This window comes from Hyaena hyaena, unplaced genomic scaffold, assembly GCF_003009895.1.
Source record: "Hyaena hyaena isolate Hyena2069 unplaced genomic scaffold, ASM300989v1 scaffold_783, whole genome shotgun sequence".
Classification (NCBI taxonomy): Eukaryota; Metazoa; Chordata; class Mammalia; order Carnivora; family Hyaenidae; genus Hyaena; species Hyaena hyaena.
The window spans coordinates 446,208-468,527 of NW_024081416.1; the positions used below are offsets into that span (position 1 = coordinate 446,208).

The 22,320-nt window shown below is 40.6% G+C and overlaps 1 protein-coding gene across 5 annotated transcripts in view; it reads right to left on the reverse strand.

Moving 5' to 3' along the window:
• Positions 1-22,320, reverse strand: part of GATAD2B (GATA zinc finger domain containing 2B) — a 90,138-nt gene that overhangs the window by 62,131 nt on the left and 5,687 nt on the right. Inside the window, exons 2-3 of one of the 5 annotated variants that reach the window (XM_039218955.1) lie at positions 7,201-7,304; positions 2,137-2,179 (exon numbers count right to left, since the gene is read on the reverse strand). The exons of 3 other annotated variants lie outside the window; for them this stretch is intronic. The gene's annotated coding sequence lies outside the window, so the exon portion shown is untranslated. The remainder of the gene's footprint in view (positions 1-2,136; positions 2,180-7,200; positions 7,305-22,320) is intronic. One more of the 5 variants, XM_039218956.1, reaches the window with a different exon arrangement.

Here is a 22,320-nt window from a genome sequence, read left to right on the forward strand (position 1 = left end):
AAAATAGAAAAAAAAAAAAAAAAAAAAAAAAAAAAGATTTAGCATCTAGCATCTACCTTTTTCAAATTACTCCAAAAGACTGAAGAGGAAGGAACACTTCCAAACTCATTTTTATGAGGCCAGCATTAACATAATACAAAAACCAGACAAAGATACCACATACACAAAAATTATAGTCCAATATCCCTAATGAATATAGATGCAAAAATTCGCAACAAAATATTAGCAAATCATATTAAACAATACATTAAAAAGGTTCAGGAGCACCTGGGTGGCTCAGTCGGTTGAGCATCCATACTTTGGTTTCAGCTCAGGTCATGATCTTGCAGTTTCGTACGTTCGAGTCCCGTGTCAGGCACTGTGCTAACAGCAGAGCCTGCTTGGGATTCTATGTCTCCCTCTCTCTCTGCCCCTCCCCCACTCATGCTCTCGCTCAAAATAAGTAAACTTAAAAAAAAAAAGGTTCATACATGATCAAATAGGATTTACTTTCGAGACCCAAGGATGGCTCAACATTCATAAATAAATCATGACACACCACATTAATAAAATGAAGAATAAAAATAATGATTATCTTGGGGCACCTGGGTGGCTCAGTAGGTTAAGTGGCTGACTTCGACTCAGATCATGATCTCACAGTTCATGAGTTTGAGCCCCGGTCGGGCTCTGTGCTGACAGCTCAGAGCCTGGAGCCTGCTTTGGATTCTGTGTCTCCCTCTCTCTGCCCCTCCCCCGCTCACACTCTGTCTCTCAAAGAATGAATAAACATTAAAAAATTTTTAAAAAAGGATTGTCTCAAAAGATGCAGAAAAAACATTTGACAAAATTCAACACCATTTATGATTAAAAAAATCTCAGGGGTGCCTGCTTGGCTCAGTCACTAGAGCATGTGACTCTTGACCCTAGGGTTGTTGAGTTCGAGTCCCACATTGGGTGTAGAGATTACCTAAAAATGAAATATATATATTTTAATGTTTATACATTTATTTTGAGAAAGTGAACGAGTGAGCAAGTGGGACAGGGGCAGGCAGAGAGAGAGAGAGAGAGAATCCCACTCAACCTTTGGGCTGCAAGTGCAGAGCCCAATGTGGGGCTTAATCTCACAAACTTTAACTCACAAAATGATCATGACTTGAGCTGAAATCAAGAGTCGGACACTTAACAGACTGAGACACCCAGGCTCCCCAAAAACAAAATCTTAAAAAAATTTTTTTTCAACAAAGCAGGTTTAGAAGGAACACACTTCAATACATTAAGGGCCATGTATGACAAACCCACAGCTAACATCATGTTCAGTAGTGAAAAGCTAAAAGCTTTTTCTCAAAGAGGAACAAGACAAAGATACCCATTCTCATCACTTTTATTCAACATAGTACTGGAAGTTCCAGCCACAGCAATTAGGCAAGAAAAATAAATAAAAGACAACGAAATTAAAAAGGAGTAAGTGGGGTGCCTGGGTGGCTCAGTCGGTTAAGTGTCTGACTTTCACTCAGGTCATGATCTTGTGGTTCATGGGTTCAAGCCCCACCTAGGGCTCTGTGCTGACAACTCAGAGCCTGGAGCCTGCTTCAGATTCTGTGTCTCCCTCTCTCTCTGCCCCTCCCCTGCTTGTGCTTTGTTGCTCTCTCAAGAATAAACATTAAAAAACATTTTAATAAAAAGAGGAAGAAGTAAAACTTTCACTATTTCAAGATGACATGATACTAAATATAGAAAACTCTATAAAGACTTTACCAAAAAACTATTAGAATAAATGAATTTATCTGACAATGAAAAACTCAACCTAAACACCTCAATGTGCTGACACCCATCATCAACTAAGTGTCACAAAGAAAACAGAGAAAAACTATGATTTAATAGTCTTATTAATGATGTTTTACCACAGATTTTCCAAGCACTTAGATTCTACTTTTTGACTTGGCTTTTTTTCTGTTACTAAATACCAGTGTCTCCCCCTGTCTACCTTCCCAAGGGTAGAGGCTCCCTGACTAGGAACAGCTTCACTTAGTGCTTCAGATATTTTACTCTCCATTAAGCTTCTCACCTTTCAGTTTTGTTGAGAATACCCCTCTTATCTTTATCATTCTCTGAAGTCACAAACAACGCCAAAACAAAACAAAACCAAAAACCACCTACCTTCTAAAAACTGATGTTCCACTCAATCTCTGACTTTAAGAGTCTCCAAACAGGAAGAAAAAAGAGAAACCAAGATAAGAAAATTATTACAGCTACACAGTCAATAACTCGTATAAACCTTTAAGTCTACCCTCTACTTTTCAATAATTACCACCCTGGATTCCCTAAGACCAACAGGCTATACTAGAACATGATCTAACTAACTACTGATGATTAGAGATGGAGAGTCTCTCCATCCTACTGCCCTGACTGGGCAGCTCAGAATGCACCTCACTTAGATTTCTATGATAATCTCGGTAGACTCACGAGGCAGGAGTTCCCAGAATTTCAGGAGGACCAAACAATAATCTCTTCATATTACACCAATGAGAAAAATGGAGGCCAATATAAAAGGAAAGATTAGGATGGGGCGCCTGGGTGGCTTAGTCGGTTAAGCGTCCGACTTTCGCTTAGGTCATGATCTCGCAGTTCGTGGGTTCGAGCCCCGCGTCGGGCTCTGTGCTGACTGCCAGCTCGGAGCCTGGAGCCTGTTTCGGAGTCTGTCTCTCCCTCTCTCTCTGACCTTTCCCTGCTCACGCTGTCTCTCTCTCTCCTAGAAATAAATAAAAATATTAAAAAAAAAAAAAAGTAAAGATTAGGAAAGACAAAAGTGGTATATGTATGACTATCAAATTTAAAATAAATTTTCATGGGGCACCTGGCTGGCTCAGTTAGTAGAGCATGTGACTCTTGACCTCAGGGTCATGAGTTCAAGCCCCATGCTGGGTGTAGAAGTTACTTAAAGTAAATAAGCTTTAAGATAAATCTTCATTTTATTAAATTTTACATATCTTCAAAATATTTCCTTTACATTTTCAACACTGAAATTAACTGTAAAGAATAACAAAACGTTGGGGCGTGTGGGTGGCTCAGTGGGTTAAGCGTCCAACTTCAGCTCAGGTCATAATCCTGCAGTTTGAGAGTTCAAGCCCTGCCTCGGGCTCTGTGCTGACAGCTCAGAGCCTGGAGCCTGCTTCGGATTCTGTGTCTCCCTCTCTCTCTCCCCCTCCCCCTGCTCTCGCGCTCTCTCTCAAAAATAAACATTAAAAACGAAATTTAAAATAGCAAAATGTTGACATTTTTGCAGTTTGGTGGTGGGGATACAGAAGTTAACTATTCTATAGCCCTTATTTGGGTTTACATCTTAAATTCTTCAGAATAAAAAGGTTAAAGAGAAAGAAAAGTCTTAAGTTTATAATGTCCACCTTAGTCATCAAAAGATAGCAAGAAACAGACAAGTTCCACCTCCAGAGAAGGAGATATATACTTTTTGATTGAAATCCTTTTTCCAACTGTGAATACTGCGTCATGTGTATATACTACCTGTCCAAAAATTAAATAAACTTTAAAAATAAACATACTGATTGAACTTAACAAATTTCTAAAAGACATAAATGCACAATGAAAGAAAGAGACAGAGTTCCCAGGCCCATCAAGACGGAGCATAAGCCACCTATAAAACTCATTAGGAAGATAGGTAACAAGACTATTAGAATAACAGAACGCTAATGAAAATACCCTAAAGGCTAAAGATCAGACATCTAGAAGAACTATTTTGTTGACCAAATGCTACATATACTGATAAGTTAAAGGGTCTTTCAGGGTCAAAAAAGCATTACTCACCCAAAGTGTAATACTATACAGGATTACTAATACATATCTGCTTAGGCAACTAACTTGTAAATGGTTGAGAAGTTAAAAATCAAAATTGACAGATGAAATATTCCAATGTGGATTTTGAACATTCTTCACTCCTGTATAGCAAAATGTAAAAATAGGAACCTAGACAACAAAACTGGCCTAGGATTAGATGTGTATATCATCCAATATACTTGCAAAGAATCTTTACTGAAATGAGGGGAAGAACATATTCACACGGTAGTGGATTAAGTATGATGAAACTGCACCTAAACCCAGTCCAAAGGGGAAAACTTGCCTGGTCTGACGTAGCGGGTGCTGCTGGAAGTCTATTGGCTAAGATCTGCCTATCAGCATTAACAAGCACATGGAGACGAAAGATGCCAATTTTCTTCAATACCAGGACAAAGACCTGGGACGTTGATAGGATCTGGTGTCTTACAATATCAAGAAAGAGGTTTATCATCTTATCAGGTAGTCAATGTTTACCTTAAGAAGTTTACCCTCAGGGCGGCTGGGTGGCTCAGTGGGTTAAGTGTCCGACTTCAGCTCAGGTCATGATCTCACAGTTTGTGGGTTTGAGCCCCGCGTCGGGCTCTGTGCTGACAGCTCAGAGCCTGGAGCCTGCTTCAGATTCTGTGTCTCCCTCTCTCTTTCCCTCCCCTGCTTACGCTGTCTCTGTCTCTCTCTCTCAGAAATAAAAAATAATAATAATAATAAAAAGAGTTTACCCTCAAGAGGTCCCTGTCAATAAATATTTTTTCTCCTATAAAGATTTTTGATTAATGACAAAAGTTTCAAAAGCAAAATAGATTTTCAACAACCTAATGTATCACTCACGGCCACAATAACTTCAGGAGGCTCTAGCTCTTAGAACAAGGTTTCTCACTTCAGTCCTATGGACACTTTGGGCCAGATAATCCTTTGTTGTGGGAAGCTGTCCTGTGCGCTGTGGGATACTCAGGACTTCCAGCCTCTACATACCAGATGTCAGTAGCAAGCACCACCAGTTTTGAGGACCAAAAATGTCCCCATACACAGCCAAATAAATGTGCCCTGGGCAGCTAAATACTCCCAGCTGAAAACCATTACACTTAGCACTACCAAAAGGATTTTAACCTCAAGGAGGTCCATGGCTATTACCACCAACAGTCTCAACTCCAGAGTAGAACAATACTAGCAGTCAAAGTCAGAATAGTGGTTACCTTTGGGGGTGGGGACGGAATGATAAAGGCTAGAAGGGAGCATGAAAAAGGCTTCTGGGTGGAGGTAATCTTCTAGATCTCCATTTAGGTGGTCACCTTATAAAGCTTTTTCTTTTTTAAACATTTTTAAAAAGATGTATTTATTTTTGAAGGACAGACAGTGTGAGCAGGGGAGGGGCAGAGAAAGGGAGACACAGAATCCCAAGCAGGCTCTGAGCTGTCAGCACAGAGCCCAACATGGGGTTCTTACTCACATGGGGTTCCAACTCATGAGCCGAGCTGTGAGATCATAACCTGAGCCCAAGTTGGGACGCTTAACTGACTGAGCCACCCAGGTGCCCCTAAACCTTTTATTTACATATATAGGGGAAAGGGAGAAGTTCACCAGAAAATACAACAGAAGAAAAACAAGATAAGCAAGAGACTGGCAGTATTTCCTTCTTTCAATGCTGCTAGAAATCAGGTGCAAGAGGTACAGAACCAAGGCATTTGAAGGGCAGGAAGAAAAGTCACTAAATGTCTTGACAACACAATGATTTTCCCTTAAATTCAAGATAGTTGACAGTGTCCAGGTCCTTCCTTTAGCCACACGGCAAAAGTTACCTGTTCTTTTTTACTTAAAAAGCTTTCTAAGATTGATAATCATATCTGAGGTCAGGGGTCCTCTTCACTAAGACTTTCATACCTTTGACTTTGGTAGTTAAGAAAGGTTCTTCAAAAATTCCTCTAACAAGAAAATCTCTAGCATTAAAGAAGTCTGCATGAGATCAGTCATGAAACACACTGGCTCCGAATATCAAAATGGTCGCCTATTCCCAAGCAATAACACCATTCAACAAGAACTGGATTCTCTCCTCCACTTAGGGTAAGAAAGATAATCTGAATCAGAAAGGAAAGCAGGAGGGGGCGCCTGGGGGGCTCAGTCGGGTAAGTGTCCGACTTCGGCTCAGGTCATGATCTCACGGTTCGTGGGTTCGAGCCCCGCGTCGGGCTCTGTGCTGACAGCTCAGAGCCTGGAGCCTGTTTCAGATTCTGTGTCTCCCTCTCTCTCTCTCTCTGCCCCTCCCCTGCTCGTGCTGCCTCTCTCTCTCTCTGACCCTCCCCTGCTCACGCTGTCTCTCTGTCAGAAATAAACATTAAAAAAAAAAAAAAAAAGCAAGCAGGAGGGACCGACAACACAAAACAGAACAGAGTGACTCACTGGTCTCTCTGTAGATAGGAAAAATTTCAGACCAAGAAAGCAATTTCCAATATCGACTCAACTATTAACTACAAAGGAGTTTAGAAGATCTTCCTTATATATTTTACATATCCATCCAGATATCTTAGAGAAAAAAGAGTCATCAGACTAGACATTTTATGTTTCATTGCTTTTTTATAGTTTTATATTACAATTTTATTAAGATCTCTTTTGAATTCATTAAAAAAAGTCTGTGGCTATAGTTTTGAAAACTACAATAGTATCTCTTAAAAACACTTTTTAGGAACACCTGCGTGGCTCAGCTGGGTTGAGTGTTTTAGGAACACCTGCGTGGCTCAGCTGGGTTGTGTTTTAGGAACACCTGCGTGGCTCAGCTGGGTTGAGTGGCTCCTAGTTTCAGTTCAGGTCATGATCTCATGGTTCAGTTCGTGGGATCAAGTTTCGTGTTGTCAGGCTCTGCACTGACAGCTCAGAGCCTGCTTGAGATTCTCTCTCCCTCTCTCTCTGCTGGTTCCCCAACTCATGAGCATGCAATGCCCTCTCTCTGAAAACAAATTAACACTTAAAAAAAAACCCACTTTAAAAAAACACATTTATTTATTATTGAGAGACAGAACATGAACATGGGAGGGGCAGAGAGATGGGGAGACACAGAATTTGAAGAAGGCTCCAGGCTTTGAGCTGTCAGCACAGAGCCTGATGCAGGGCTTGAACTCAGAAACCGCGAGGTCATGACTTGAGCCAAAGTTGGATGCTTTACCAACTGAGCCACCCAAGCGCCCCTAAAAAACCCACTTGTTATAAGGAAGAAAAAATGAAGAACACTGAAGAAAAGATGAAGAGCACTCAAATCCTCTTATTTTTCCTTTTTCTATTTCTTCTAATATGATGAGAGCAGGATAATCTAGTATTCCCTGGAGAGAACGTGAACACCACCACCACCACCGCCACCGCCACCGCCGCCGCCACCGCAACACTCACCTGAAACGGGATTACTTGACTTGGTGCTGTTTCAGACCACCCAATGGAGTGCAAGGGAACGATTAATGCTTCTCATGGAAATACTGAGAAAAATCAGTATTTTTCTACAAATAATCAAAATTACACTGTGTTGTTCTGAAGTGGAAATCTGCTTAAGAAAAGTTTTTCTTTAGGGACCCAGCACTATGTCTTTAAAAAATACCAAATGTATTGTAATGGATTCAAATCACTACTTCTGCTATAAAGTTTCCAGAGCTTGGTCAGAGTTTGATACATCTTAAAACTAAAAGGACTGCAGAAAAAGTTGCCTTTACTTCAGTGACTTTGTATGTTTGGGTATTCAAATATTACATTCCTCTAAAACACCACTGGTTTCCTAAAGTTGTTGGAAACAAAAAACAATGAGTTACCAAAATACCAATTCCAAATCATGCAGCTCCGGTAGGTATTTAAAACTGTTAATTATTGGGGCACCTGGCTGGCTCAATCGGTGGAGTGTGCAGCTCTTGATGTCACGGTCATGAGTTTAAGCCCCACGTTGGGTATGAAGCCTACTAAAAAACAGCAACAACAACAAACCTGTCAAATATCCAAGGTTAAACTAGAATCAGGAACTTAAAATTTTTTGTTAAATGTTTATTTATTTGAGAGAGACAGAGAAACAGAGAGAGCGTGCGCAGGAGCAGGGGAGGGGCAGAGAAAGAGGGAGACACAGAATCTGAAGCAGCTCCAGATTCTGAGCTGCCAGCACAGAGGCTGACGCGGGGCTCGAACCCACAAACCATGAGATCATGACCTGAGTTGGACGCTCAATGGCTGAGCGTGCCCCTAGAATCAGGTGCCCCTAGAATCAGGAACTTTAATAACAAGCAAGTTAAAGAGGGAGTCAAAGGGGAAAGAGCATTCGGTTTGGATTCATCCAACAAAATGAGATTACTCCTGGGTAGCCATTTTGAAACTTCCACTGAAAGTCAATTTCTGGCTGACTGATTTTCTTCTGAATAAAATGTTCTTTCAAAAAACACAATCTGGAGATAACTACCTCAGACTTATTACAAACATTTACCAAATAATAGCCTATTTGTCCAGTTATACCACCATTAGTCTGGTACTGGAATTCATCTATGCTACAGATTGGCCTTTTCTATAAAGGGCCATATAGTAAATATTTTAGTCATGGGGAACATGATCTCTGTTGTGACTACAAACTCTGACACTAGAGCATGTGAAAGCAGCCACAGACAATACATAAAAAGTGTGATTATTTCCAATGAAACTTTATTTATGGACACCCAAATCTGAATTTTGTATAATTTTTGCATATAGTGAAATATCCTTTTTGTGACTTTTTTTTTTTTGTAAAACCATTCATACTTCTTAGCTCATGGGCCACAAAGTTTACTAGCCCTTAGTTTGCTGACGTCTCATCTATATGCTTTCATTTATTTCTTTACTTATTATTTAAAGAATTTTTTTAATGTTTATTTTTGAGAGAGAAAGAGAGAGAGAGAAAGAAATGTGGAGGGGCCGAGAGAGAATCCAAAGCACATGAGCTGTCAGTACAGAGCCCAACGTGGGGCTCAAACCCACAAAAAGTGAGATCATGACATGAGCTAGAGTTAGAAGCCTAACTGACTGAGCCACCCAGGCGCTCCTTCAGTTATTTAAATAATCTCTGCAGCCAACATGGGGCTCAAACTCACAACCATGAAATCCAGAGTCATATACTCTGCCAACGGAGCCAGTCAGGCGCCCCTCTCATTTATTTTTATTAAACATTTCAAATTTACAAAAAAAGTATAGAGAATATTCTAACAACCATTTACTTATATAACCTAACTTACAAAATAGAACATCACAAAAACACTGAAGCTCTCTGAGTTAACTGTTGCAATCCTATTTTCCTCTCTCTTTTCCTCACAGGTAACTACTATACTGAATTTGGTATTTATCACTGCTGCTTTTTCTTAATACTTTTACTTTATATATGCAGGTATATCTATATAATTAATATGGGGCACCTGGCTGGCTCAGTCATTAGAGCATGAAACTCTTGATCTTTAGGTCATTAGTTTAGCCCCACAATGGGCACAGAGATTGCTTTAAAAAAAGAAAAAGAATATTGTATTGTTTTTCAAGTTGAAAAGTTTTACGGCATTATATATAGTATTATATCAACTAATTTTTTCTTTAGTATTACCTTTGATACTGATTCAAGTTGATACAGATAACTAGATTATTCATTTAAAATAGTATAATGCCAATTACAAGGGGCACCTGGGTAGCTCACTCAGTTAAGTGTCTGACTCCTGATTTCCACTCAGGTCATGGTCTCATGGTTCATAAGTTCTAGCTCCACAACGAGCTCTGTCCTGACAGAGCAGAGCCTGCCTGGGATTCTCTATTTCCCCTCCTCTCTCTGCTTCTCTGCCCATGCTCTTACTCTCTCTCAAAATAATAAACTTTTTAAAAATGCCAATTATGAGTATACCAAAATTTAAATTTTCAATTATCTATTTACACAATAAATTAATCACTCATCACATGGCAGGTACTGTTCTAGGTGCAAGGGCTACAACCATGGATAAGGCATAATTCTTCCCTCCACAGAGTTTACTCCGACGGACACTAGCACTTTCCCTTTATTGATATTATCCCTTTTTCCCAAGTGAAGTCTCCAAAGTGCCCCTAAGCTAATTTTATCCCAAAAAGTGAAGAATGTGGGGGGTGGGGTCAAGGGGAGAAGGCTACCAATTTAAGTAAATGGAAGAGAAAATCTCTCCCCTCCCTTAAGGTTTAAAGATACTTCTTTAAGTGGGGCACCTGGATGGCTCAGTCGGTAAAGCATCCAACTCTTGATTTCAGCTCAGGTCATCATCTCACGGTTCATGAGTTCGAGCCCCGCATTGGGCTCCATGCTGGTGGTGCAGAGCCTGCTTGGGATTCTCTCTCTCTCTCAAAATAAATGCACTTTAAAAAACAAACACACACCTCCAGGAATAAATCTCAGCCCAACTACCAAAACTGTTAAGCTTTCAACATTCTAAAATTAGAAACTCCTTCACAGTTGCCCTCACTGAGGCTTACACTACAAACAGGTCAGTAGTGATAAGACAACTGATGATTCCAGTTGTTTTTCCTTTTCATTTCCAAAAACCAATGTCAGGCAGAAGGGAAGATAAACACTACATTAAATCTTTTGATCTATCAGCAAAAGGAAAGATCTCAATAATCCAAAACTCAAGAGAACTGATATTAGAGGCGCCTCGCTGGCTCAATTGGCAGGGCTATGATCTTGATATGACGATGTTGGTGTTGTGGGTTTGAGCCCATGTTGGTTGGGTATACAGATTACTTAAAAATAAAATCTTAAAAAAGAGAGAAAGAGAGAGAGAATTGATATGAGCCAGCCCAGAAGACAAGCTCTGCTCCTTGAAAGTATTTAAATAACAGACTTTTTTTTTCATATTTTAAAAATGTTTATTTTTGGGAGAGAGAGAACGCATGCACACACAGGGGAGGGGCAGAGAAAGGGGGAGACACAAAATGCAAGGCAGGCTCCAGGCTCTGATCTGTCAGCCCAGAGCCCGACGCAGGGCTCGAACCCACAAACCTTGAGATTATGACCTAAGCAGATGTTGAACACTCAACTGACTGGGCCACCCAGGCGCCCTTAAAATCACAGACATCTTGAATAGGAATTAAGCAAGAGAACACCACCAATAATAATTAATGAAAGTCTCCAATGTTCTTTTAATCAAGGGATATGGTAACTTTGAATATCTCATGCCCTTGGACTACTCAAATATCCTATTACTCCTTAAGGATGTTTATGAAAACTAACTTTGTTTCATTTTACTCTTGACAGCAGGCTCTGAATATAGGATGAAATAAAGAATCTGGGACTGTGATACCACCAAAGTTAACTCCTCTACTCTAACACCCTTCCTTATTAAGGCCTACTAATAAGTTCTAAATTCACTAAAAAAAATCAAATCTATTAAATAAAACACATCACCTTCACCCTAAAAGCACACAAACAGAATGAGGAAGACATAAATAAGTGACCCATGGGCAGGAAAACTAGTCAAAAAGGAAATCTGGTCACTTGGTCTTACCCATCTCCTGAAATGAGCCTGACCCTCCAGACAGTGGAGTGTTTAGTCTCTGCCTCTGCTACTAGGAGTTCACCTAGAACTCCATTAAGGGGTTTCCATGTGAGCAGGCAAGTAACTGGGAACTGTAGTGCCACTTACTCCTAGAGTTGTTCTGATTTAAAAAGACTGGTGACAAGAAACGAATGTAGCAAAACTTTAACATTTAGATTGACAATTGAGAGGTGTGAGGCACATTTCAAACATTTTTTTTTTTTTTTTTTTTTTTGAGAGAGAGAGAGACAGTAAGAATCTCAAGCGGCTCTGCACTGTCAGCACAGAGCCCAACATAGGAGTCCAATTTCACAAATCATGAATTGGACACGACACGTTACCAACTGAGCCACCCAGGTGCCCACCAAATTTTTCTTTTAAACTGCCTACTCCTCTTGTCAACAAATGGTTACAGTCACATGGCCAATAATCAAAACTCAAAGATACCTGCTTTTAAGAAAAGAAATGCTAATAAAGTACATAGTGTTCTCAAAGGCACTTGAAGACAATTCTCATCACTGTCCAGCCACACTTCCATCAAATTTAAACTGGGTGGTTTTAGAAACTCTCATGGCCTGTTGGTGTGAATGTAAACTGGTACACATTTTTGGAGAATAATTTAATAATATCTAACAAAATTTTAAGTATGTATACCCTTGATCCAAAAATTACATTTCTAGGAATTTTACTTACAGACACGCTACAATGGATAAAGACGTATGTAAGATGTTTCAGTGGAACCCTGGTTATGACAGAACACACACACATACACAGAACAAACACATACACACACACAAACACACACGTACACTGGAAACGTCCTCAATGTCCCTCAGAGGAAAGAGATTAATTAAGGCATATCCACACAATGAAATATTACAGACACTGAACGACATACACATGTGTAACATCTATACACCTATGCAAGCGCACACACACAGAAGAGTACAGCATAATGCTCAAGAGTTTGAGTTTAAGAGTCAGACTTTTAAAAAAAATGTTTATTTTGAGGCGCCTGGGTGGCTCAGTCGGTTAAGCATCCTACTTCAGCCCAAGCTCATAGTTCATGGGTTCGAGCTCCGCATTGGGCTCTGTGCTGACAGCTCAGAGCCTGGAGCCTGCTTTGGATTCTGTGTCTCCTTCTCTCTCTGCCCCTCCCCTACCCACACTCTGTCTCTTTCTTTCTCAAAAAGAAATAAACATTACATTTTTTAAACATTTATTTACATGTTTTAATGTTTCTTTTTGAGAAAGAGAGAGAGAGAACACACAAGCAGGGGAGGGGCAGAGAGAGAAAGGGAGAGAGAGAATCCCAAGCAGGCTCCATGCTGTCAGCGCAGAGCCCCACACAGGGCTGGATCCCACAAACTGTCTGATCATGACCTGAGCCAAAATCAAGAGTCAAATGCTTAACCAGCTAAGTCACCCAGGCGCCTCTATAGTCAGACTTTTAGACTCCATATCCCAGCTCTTGTGCTTACAGATATGTGGCCACAGGCAAATCACGGAACTTCTCCAGGACTTCTTTTCATTTGCAAAATGGGAATGATGACAGCATCTACCTTTAGAATATTGCAAGGATTAAATAAGTTAATTAATGTGAGCACTCAGAATAGTGCCTGGCACACAGAAAAAGCTAAGTTGTCAATCATCATTAAAAACATACCCAAGTATTAAACGAATATAGGCAAGCAATCACAATAGCTAAAATGAAAGCAACCAGACTAGACAAACATTAAGAGACTGCGAAAACAATATTTTCATGATTTGGTAAGCCTGTCTCATGCTTAGACCTAAATTGTAAAAACTGCTGAATAAAGGTACTATTCCTACTTAAAAGACACTTATTCCTAATATATTGTTATTTTATATATACATTGTATCAAGCATTACAGTTATTTTAATACATACATTTTTTAAAAATTTTTTTAATGTTTTATTTATTTCTGAGAGAGAGAGAGAGAGAGAGACAGCGTGAGCAGGGGAGGATCAGAGAGAGAGAGGGAGACACAGAATCTGAAACAGGTTCCAGGCTGTGAGCTGTCAGCACAGAGCCGGATGTGGGGCTTGAACCCATGAACCGTGAGATCATGACCTGAGCCGAAGTCAGACGCTTAACCGACTGAGCTACCCAGGGGCCCCAGTACATGTATTCTCTTTTGGGCTATGTATCTTCTAAAAGACTGAGGTTGTGTCATTTACACTTATACTCTACATCACCTACAGATAGGCCTTTTCCATAGTAGGTGCACAACAAACATTCTATGAATATACAAATTGTCAGGCCTTTTTAGTTCCCCACAACCAGTGCACTGAAGTGGTTACAAAGTTCTGACAGGTAGAACAAGAAAACCAAGTTTTCTCATTATCAAAGTGATTAACTGCCATTTTCCTAGACTGAAGAAATCTAGGATACAGAAAAACACCTGGGATCTATATTTCATGAGCTGGAAAAATAACCCCACATCATTGATCAGAGCTTTGGATTTTCTGACATAATCTGATTTCATGAACTAGGTAGTCAACCTTACTGATTTTTTTTTAAGATCTCATTTTTAAGTAATCTCTACATCCAACATGGGACTCAAATGCACAACCCCAAGATCAAGAGTCGCATGCTCTATGGAACTGAGCCAGCCAGGCACCCGTCTTAAATTAAGTTTAATATCCTAGTAATACTCAAATTATGTATATTCAATGTTAAGAGAATAAAAGCAATGAAAGTCATTAAAGATCAAAATTTGTAGGCAACAGGAAAGGTACACAGCCATAAACTCAAATATTCGTTCCCAAGTGAGCTCTGATAGCCATGAAAATATTTGACCCTTAAAATTTTCATTTAAAGACTTCTCTAGGGGTGCCTGGGTGGCTCAGCTGGTTAAGCGTCCGACTTCGGCTCAAGTCATGATCTCGAGGTTCGTGGGTTCGAGCTCCGTATCAAGCTCTGTGCTGACGGCTAGCTCAGAGCCTGGAGCCTGCTTCAGATTCTGTGTCTCCCTCTCTCTCTGACCCTCCCCTGCTCATGCTGTCTCTCTCTCTCAGAAATAAATTAAAAAACATTAAAAATTTAAAAAAAGAATTCTCTATATATAGACTGGGAAAAAATGGATATTACTACACCAAAAAAGCAAGATACCATTTCACACCAACTTGGAAGGCTTTTATAAAAACACGCAACAGAAGGGGCGCCTGGGTGGCTCAGATGGTTGACTGATCATTACCTGATACTGGCTCAGGTTGTGATCTCATGGTCATGAGATCAAGCCCCGAGTGGGGCTCGGTGCTGAGAGCTCAGAGCCTGCTTGGGATTCTCTCTCTCTGCCCCTCCCCTGTGCATGGGCGTGCTCTCTCTCAAAATAAATAATTAGGGGGCTCCATGGTGGCTCAGTCGGTTAAGTGTCCAACTCTTGATTCTGGCTCAGGTCATGATTTCACCGTTCCTGAGTTCAAGTCCTGCGTAGGGCTCTGCACTCCTGCTTAGGATTCCCAGTCTCCATCTCTCCATGCCCCTCCCACATGTGCTCTCTCTCTCTCTCTCAAAATAAACAAACTTCAAAAATTCAAAATAAACATTTAAAAAAATTTTAAGCAGAAAACAAAGTGTTGCTAAGGATACTGGACCCCTTGTGCATTACTGGTGGGAATGTAAATGGTACAGTCACTGCAGAAAATAGTTTGGTGGTTCCTCAAAAAATTTCCATACGATCCAGCAATTCCAACTCTGGGTATATACTCAAAAGAATTGAAAGCAGAGGGGCACCTGGGTGGCTTAGTCGGTTAAGTGTCCGACTTTCGCTTAGGTCATGATCTCGTGGTTCGTGGGTTCGAGCCCCGCGTCGGGCTCTGTGCTGACTGCCAGCTCGGAGCCTGGAGCCTGTTTCAGTCTGTGACTCCCTCTCTCTCTGACCCTCCCCTGCTCACGCTGTCTCTCTCTCTCTCCTAGAAATAATAAATTAAAAAAAAAAATTAAAAAAAAAAAAAAGAATTGAAAGCAGAGACTCAAAACAAATATCTGTATACCCATGTTCACAGCAGCATTATATACAGAACCAAAAGTTTGAAACAGCTGAAGTACCCACTGACAGATAAAAAGATAAAATGTGGTGTATACACAAAGTAGGATATATGTTCAGCCTTAAAAAGGAATGAAATTCTGACACACATTACAAGAAATGGATGAACCTGGAAAACATTATCCAAGTTAAATGAGCCAAAGACAAAAAGACAAACATTGTATTATTCCACTTATACGAGGTACCAAATGTAGTCAGAAGTATAGAGACAAAGTAGAATGGTTGTAAGGGACTGGTCAGGAGACGGATAATAGAGTTATTTTTTTTTTTTTCCCTGAGAGAGAGACAGCATGAACAGGGGAGGGTCAGAGAGAAGGAGATACAGAATCTGAAACAGGCTCCAGGCTGTCAGCACAGAGCCCAACGCGGGGCTCGAACCCACAAACTGTGAGATCATGACCTGAGCTGAAGTCGGCCACTTAACCGACTGAGCCACCCAGGCACCCCAATAGAGTTATTTTTTTTTTTAATGTTTTATTTATTTCTAGGAGAGAGAGAGAGACAGCGTGAGCAGGGGAGGGTCAGAGAGAGAGGGAGTCACAGACTGAAACAGGCTCCAGGCTCCGAGCTGGCAGTCAGCACAGAGCCCGACGCGGGGCTCGAACCCACGAACCACGAGATCATGACCTAAGCGAAAGTCGGACGCTTAACCGACTAAGCCACCCAGGCGCCCCATTAGAATTATTTTTTAATAGGTACCGAGTTTCAGCCTGGGAAGATGAAAATGTTCTGGAGACAGACAGTGCTAATGGCTGCACAACGAGAATGTACTTAATGCCACTGAACTGTATACTTAAAAATGTTTAAAATGGTAAACTTATGTGTATTTGACCACAAACTGTGTGGTAAATTTACCATTATCTTGTAAAAGAATGTCTAACATTTACTGAATAATTACTATCTGCAAAGCACAAAAAAGTTAAGTAAAAGATCTTACAACTACCAGTAAATGGTGGAGCAGAAATCTGAACCCAGGACTTTGACTGTGGAGCTATACTTATAACCATTACCGTGACCAAAAGTTTTTCTAGCTTAACCAAAGCAAGCAAGCTTTGAAGTAATTAAGGGGAAAATCTCCACTAAGAGTAGTAGCAACACCAGACCGGGCTCTCATATCCAGACGCCTGAATTCAATTTATGCACAACACTGAGAATGGTTGGTTCAGGGCTGGGGGGCTGGGGGCAGGGAGATACAACACCAAAGGTTTTCAGAATAACAAGCAAAAGCTAATGTGGCCCAATCTAGACAGCACACTGAGATGTACTAAGCAGCTCCAGTAACAACAGAATTAAAATGCCCACTTCCAAAGGTTTCTTCAGTTAATTTATATAGCTATAAAACAATAACTAAAAAATCTCACCATTCTCCTACAATAATTCTTTTAACCATAACACACAACAATACCCCTATACACTCCTTTTCACACCCTCAACCCAATTGAATCCAGAAGATAGCAGAAAGACACATAACTACAGACACTTTAAACTTTTATTTTTTTAATGTTTATTTTTGAAAGAAAGAGAGAGAGAGAGGAGGGGAGGGACAGAGAGAATGGGAGACACAGAATCTGAAGCAGGCTCCAGGTTAGAGCTGTCAGGACACAGCCCAACATCAGGCTCGAATGCATGGACAGCGAGATCATGACCTGAGCTGAAGTAGGACATTCAAACAACTGAGCCACCCAGGTGCTCCTAAAATCTTATTTTTTTTAAGTTTATTTATTTAATTTGACAGAGAAGGAGAGAAAGGGAAGAAGAGGAGGGGGGAAGGAAGATGAGAGAATCCCAAGCAGGTTCCACACTGACAGCATGGAGCTGGATGCAGGGCTGAACTCACAAACCATTAGATCATGACCTGAGCCAAGATCAAGAGCGGACACTTAACCAACTGCGCCACCCAAGCCCCTAACATTTTATTTATTAAAAATTTTTTAAATGTCTTATTCATATTGTGAGAGAGTAAGAGGCATGGGCAGGGGAGGGGCAGAGAGAGAAGGAGACACAGAATCAGAAGAAGGCTCCAGGCTCTGAGCTGTCAGCACAGAGTCCAACATGAGGCTGGAACTTACAAAACAGAAGATCATGATCTGAGAGAAAATCGGATGCTTAACCGACTAAACTACCCAGACGGCTCCTGAAATTTTATTTTTGATACAACTTTATCACACTGTATTTTATTCCCTCCTGTGAATATTGCCATATTTGGCCAGCCAGAATACCAGGTTTAATTTGGAAATGAAAACTGCCCAGATTCTAACCTTGGTTATACTCTTCTGCGATGTCCACCACTCTATATTTGACAAAATTGGGAACCTACAATTTAACACCAGATAGATATCAAGGCTTTGAAATGCAACAGTCACGCAACAATCAAAACAGCTTATAACTACTCGTGAACTGTATTAAATCAGTAGATCTCAAAAAGATTTTTATATCCCTAGTTAGGCTAGAAATGTCTTATTCCCTTGAATCCGCAAGATTTTTCAAAGATGCACTTGTTATTTTTAAGATGTTTCTGTCCACTGAGAAAACACAGCTGTAAAACATATTTTTCCAATCACCCATACTCCTTGAAACCTTTCAGTTCAATATTGATGCATTATACAGAATTTAGACGGGGAATAGCACTCCAAGCAGAAGGTGAAGAGTTAAAAATGAAGGCTAATGAAAATTTTGTATTGAGTCTTAGTGTAATCAGAAACCATTATTCTAGTTTCTACTCATCTGGCACAAAATACCTGGATTTAAAACACTCTAGGGGCACCTGGGTGGCTCAGTCGGTTAAGCGTCCAACTTTGGCTCAGGTCATGATCTCACAGTCCGTGGGTTTGACCCCATGTCGGGCTCTGTGCTGACAGCTCGGAGCCTGGAGCAGCTTCGGATTCTGTGTCTCCCTCTCTCTCTGAACCTCCCCTGCTCACACTTCCATGTGCACGCGCTCTCTCTCTCTCTATATACATGAAATAAATAAAACACATTAGAAAAATAAAGCACTCTAAAAAACCCCCAAAACCTCAGGGGCACCTGGGTGGCTCAGTTGGTTAAGTGTCCGACTCTCGGTTTCACTCAGGTCGTGATCTCAAGGTTTACAGGATCAAGCCCTGAATCTGACTCCGTGATGACACTGCAGAGCCTGCTTGGGATTTTCTCTCTCCTTCCTTCTCTGGCCTTCTCCTGCTTGCTCTCTCTCAAAATAAAAAAACTAAAAAAAATTTTTCTCTAAACCAAGACTTTCAAATTTATAATGCACTCAGCTGAGGAACGGAGCATTCTTTATTACTTGAATTATAGAACAAACAAAACACACTCTCAACAATAGCCAAAACATGGAAAGAGCCTAAGTGTCCATCAACGGACGAATGGATCAAGAAGATGTGGTTTATCTCTACGATGGAATACTCCATGGCAATGAGAAAGAATGAAATCTAGCCATGTGTAGCAACATGGACAGAACTTGAGGGTGTTATCCTGAGCGAAATAAGTCAGGCAGAGGAGGACAGCTACCATATGTTTGCACGCATAGGAGGATTAGGAGGAACTTAACGGAGGACCCCGGAGGAGAAGAAGGAGGGAAATAGTGGAGGAGAGGGAGAGAGGCAAACCATGAGAGACTCTTGAATGCTGAGAACAAACTGAGGGCTGATGGGGGTGGGGGAGAGGGGAAGTGGGGTGATGAGCATGGAGGAGGGCACTTGTGGGGATGAGCACTGGGCGTTATATGGAAACCAACTTGACAATAAACTATTTACAAACAAAAAACAGCATCAGAGAAACATTCATTTACTCATGGACACTTATAAGCCGAAGTCTGGTATATGGCAAGAGTGTCATGACACTCACATCAAATTTTCATAGGATCTAATATACGGTTTTCTAGCCACGCTGTCCAGGACAGTAGGAATTCACAAGGCCAACTGTTTCAATCTTTTTGATGGCAACCCATCAACCCAGCCATATAAAATATGTTAAAGAATGCTCAGAATACTGCCCCTCCATCCAAAAAATGTTATCCTATAGGGGAAACACTGTCAGTATTTTTCAACGGCAGCTCAAACTAGGAGATAAAAGTTTGAAATTCAGGAGTCAACACCATTCAGGTAATCTTCATACCTTTAAACAATGTAAGGACAAATTTCTCAAAGTTTTGTTTTAATTTCAAGACCAACGTATCACCTTCAAAGGACTGAAAAACCAAAAGTATTACTCTTTCTGTCCTCTGAGCCTCAGGTCCGTCAGCATGCCTCACAGAAGAGAAAGAAAAATGGGCTTTACAGATTCTTCAGTGTGATACCAACATCTTCACAGAAAGGAGCTTCCTGCTCTTGGCTCAATGGTTTCTGTTCACTTACAGAGTTGCAACCTTCCTCTCCTGCATTTAGCACAGTAGATGAAAGGTGGTGGGGGCAGCAGCTCCGTCAACCCCCTGGGAATTAACTGACTCACAGGACTCATGGGAGTGGGGGAGGGGGGAGGGGGGAGGGACTGGCAGCCTCCACACCAATGAAGTTGCTAAAAAATATCTAGCTTAATGCCACCATTCTAATTCTCTGGAAAACCAGCACACAAAAGCAATCAATTCCCTCATTCCAGAGTGACAACCCCTAAAAAACTTTCACCTCAAAGACGAAAGTAGAATAGCAAAGCACAGTACTCTCAAAGCATTGAGATCACTAATACCTTAAGAAGCTCTTTCATGGTCAAATAGTTGTGAGAATCTCTGCATACTTCAGCCATTCTTTTACCACTCCCAATGTGTACAACGTATATTTAGACATGCAAGGCTGTGAGAAGTCATGCTGTGAAGAAATTTGCCTTAACTTAATGTAACCCGGACTTTGTGGGTTTTCAAAACACTATTTGACCAGGTAACTTTCACAAAAGACCTATTAATGCTATTCTACTTTTTGTTTTGTTTTTGCTTTGTTTTTAGGGCAAAACAATACTCTGTGAGAAATGTTAGGAGAATGGTAAGATCACAACTTTTGGGGTCAGGCAGAGTTGTTCAAATATGGATTCCAGCAAAATGACAATGTCTCTAGGAACTGGGTTTTCTCATCTATACAATGGTTACAGTATCTCCCTCACAGAGTTACCACATGAATTAAAATAGTACAAAGCCTTTACACAAAGAGAGTGCTTGAAAAATGAGCTTACATTTAAAAAAATCCTTTTAAGTTCTTTTTTTTTTATTTAATATTTTTTATTTATTTCTAGGAGAGAGAGAGAGAGAGAGAGAGCATGAGCAGGGGAGGGTCAGAGAGAGAGGGAGATACAGACTCTGAAATAGGCTCCAGGCTCTAAGCTAGCTGTCAGCTCAGAGCCCGACGCGGGGCTCGAACCCACGAACCGCGAGATCATGACCTAAGTGAAAGTCGGACGCTTAACTGACTAAGCCACCCAGGCGCCCCAAAATCCTTTTAAGTTCTAAAAGTTGCAAACATGCAATCCAAAAAAACTGAGAAAAAAAATGACAGAATCCATCACTGAGACACTTCTTGACAAGTATAGCTTCCCAAGATTTTGCAACCTTTTCTGTTCACTGGGACATTGGGACAGATTTAAACCCATCACATTTAAGACAATAAACGGGTAGACCACACCTACAGATGAAAAAGACTATGAACAGAACTCATGTTGTAGAAGAATATGTACTGCTGTCTTCAATGACAAAAAGGGCCTCATTTCAATATGAACAAGAAAAAAGGAGTTATAAGAAAATTCAGCTGTGTCAGCACTTAATAATTAACAGGTGAACAGCGCTTTACAGTTTTTAAAGCACCTTTACGTAAAGTCTCATTTGACTGACAGAAATGTAGTGAAATAGAGTGGCTCTTGGATCCCCATTTCTGAGGTGAGAAAACTATGGCTTGAAGCCTTCAAATGACCAAACCGAGGTCACACAGACGATACATGGCAGAGCCAGGACTCCAACCCTGTGGTTCTGCCCCAGAATGTAACAAAAGGGGTACTTCTAAATGTATGCAGCGTTTTCTCATATTCCTATTTTTAGTATCTTTTAGGTGACAGGCACCATGCTAGGAACTGGAGACACAACAGTAAAATTGAGGATGTTTACGGACCACGGAGAGCAGACAAGCAATATTTATAAAGTGAGATCAAAGAAGAAAGCATATGTGAGTCTCTCTGGGAGAGACAGAGAAGGCTTCCCAGAAAGTGGCCTTTGAGAGGAGACCTGGAAGATGATCTAGGAGCTAGAAGAACTGTATTTGCTCATGCATAAACCTGTAAGGCTGGACAGAAAGGCAAAGGCCATGATTATAGAGCCTGAATACCATGAAAAGTTTAAATTTTACCTTTACATGATTGTAAGCTATTGAATACTTTTGAGAAAGGCCAAGACAATAATCCAATCTCTGTGTCAAACCATTCTGAAGACAGTAAGATTGAGAGTTTAAAAGGGAACAAAACTAAAACCAAAGAACTATAAGAGATCACGAGAGTTGTAGGCCTGAAGTAGGAGACCAGCAATGGAAACAGGGAAGGAGATGCGGATTCAGAAGTAGTTAGGAAGTAATGAATAAGAGAGAACTGAATTATAGCCCCATTTCTGGCTTAGGTGACACAGAAGGGGAGCTGACGATGAAGATGCTGAGTGTGAGGTAACGATGGATAACAGAGGCAGAGGAGTCTAGCACAGAGTAGAAAACTGAAAACAAGAGGCTGGACTTTAAGAGAGATATGGTAAGGTATGTGAATACATGAGGGTTTTTTTTTTTTTAATAAAAAAGAGTTATTTATCATTTCAATGGGAAGGCAATAATTTTATCACTATCTGATTGATGCTTCAAAGTTCACACTTTAAAATTCCATATTATGCTAATCACATTTCATACTTTTGTTATAAACAACTGTGAGATTAGGAAAACAGTTTCTATTTT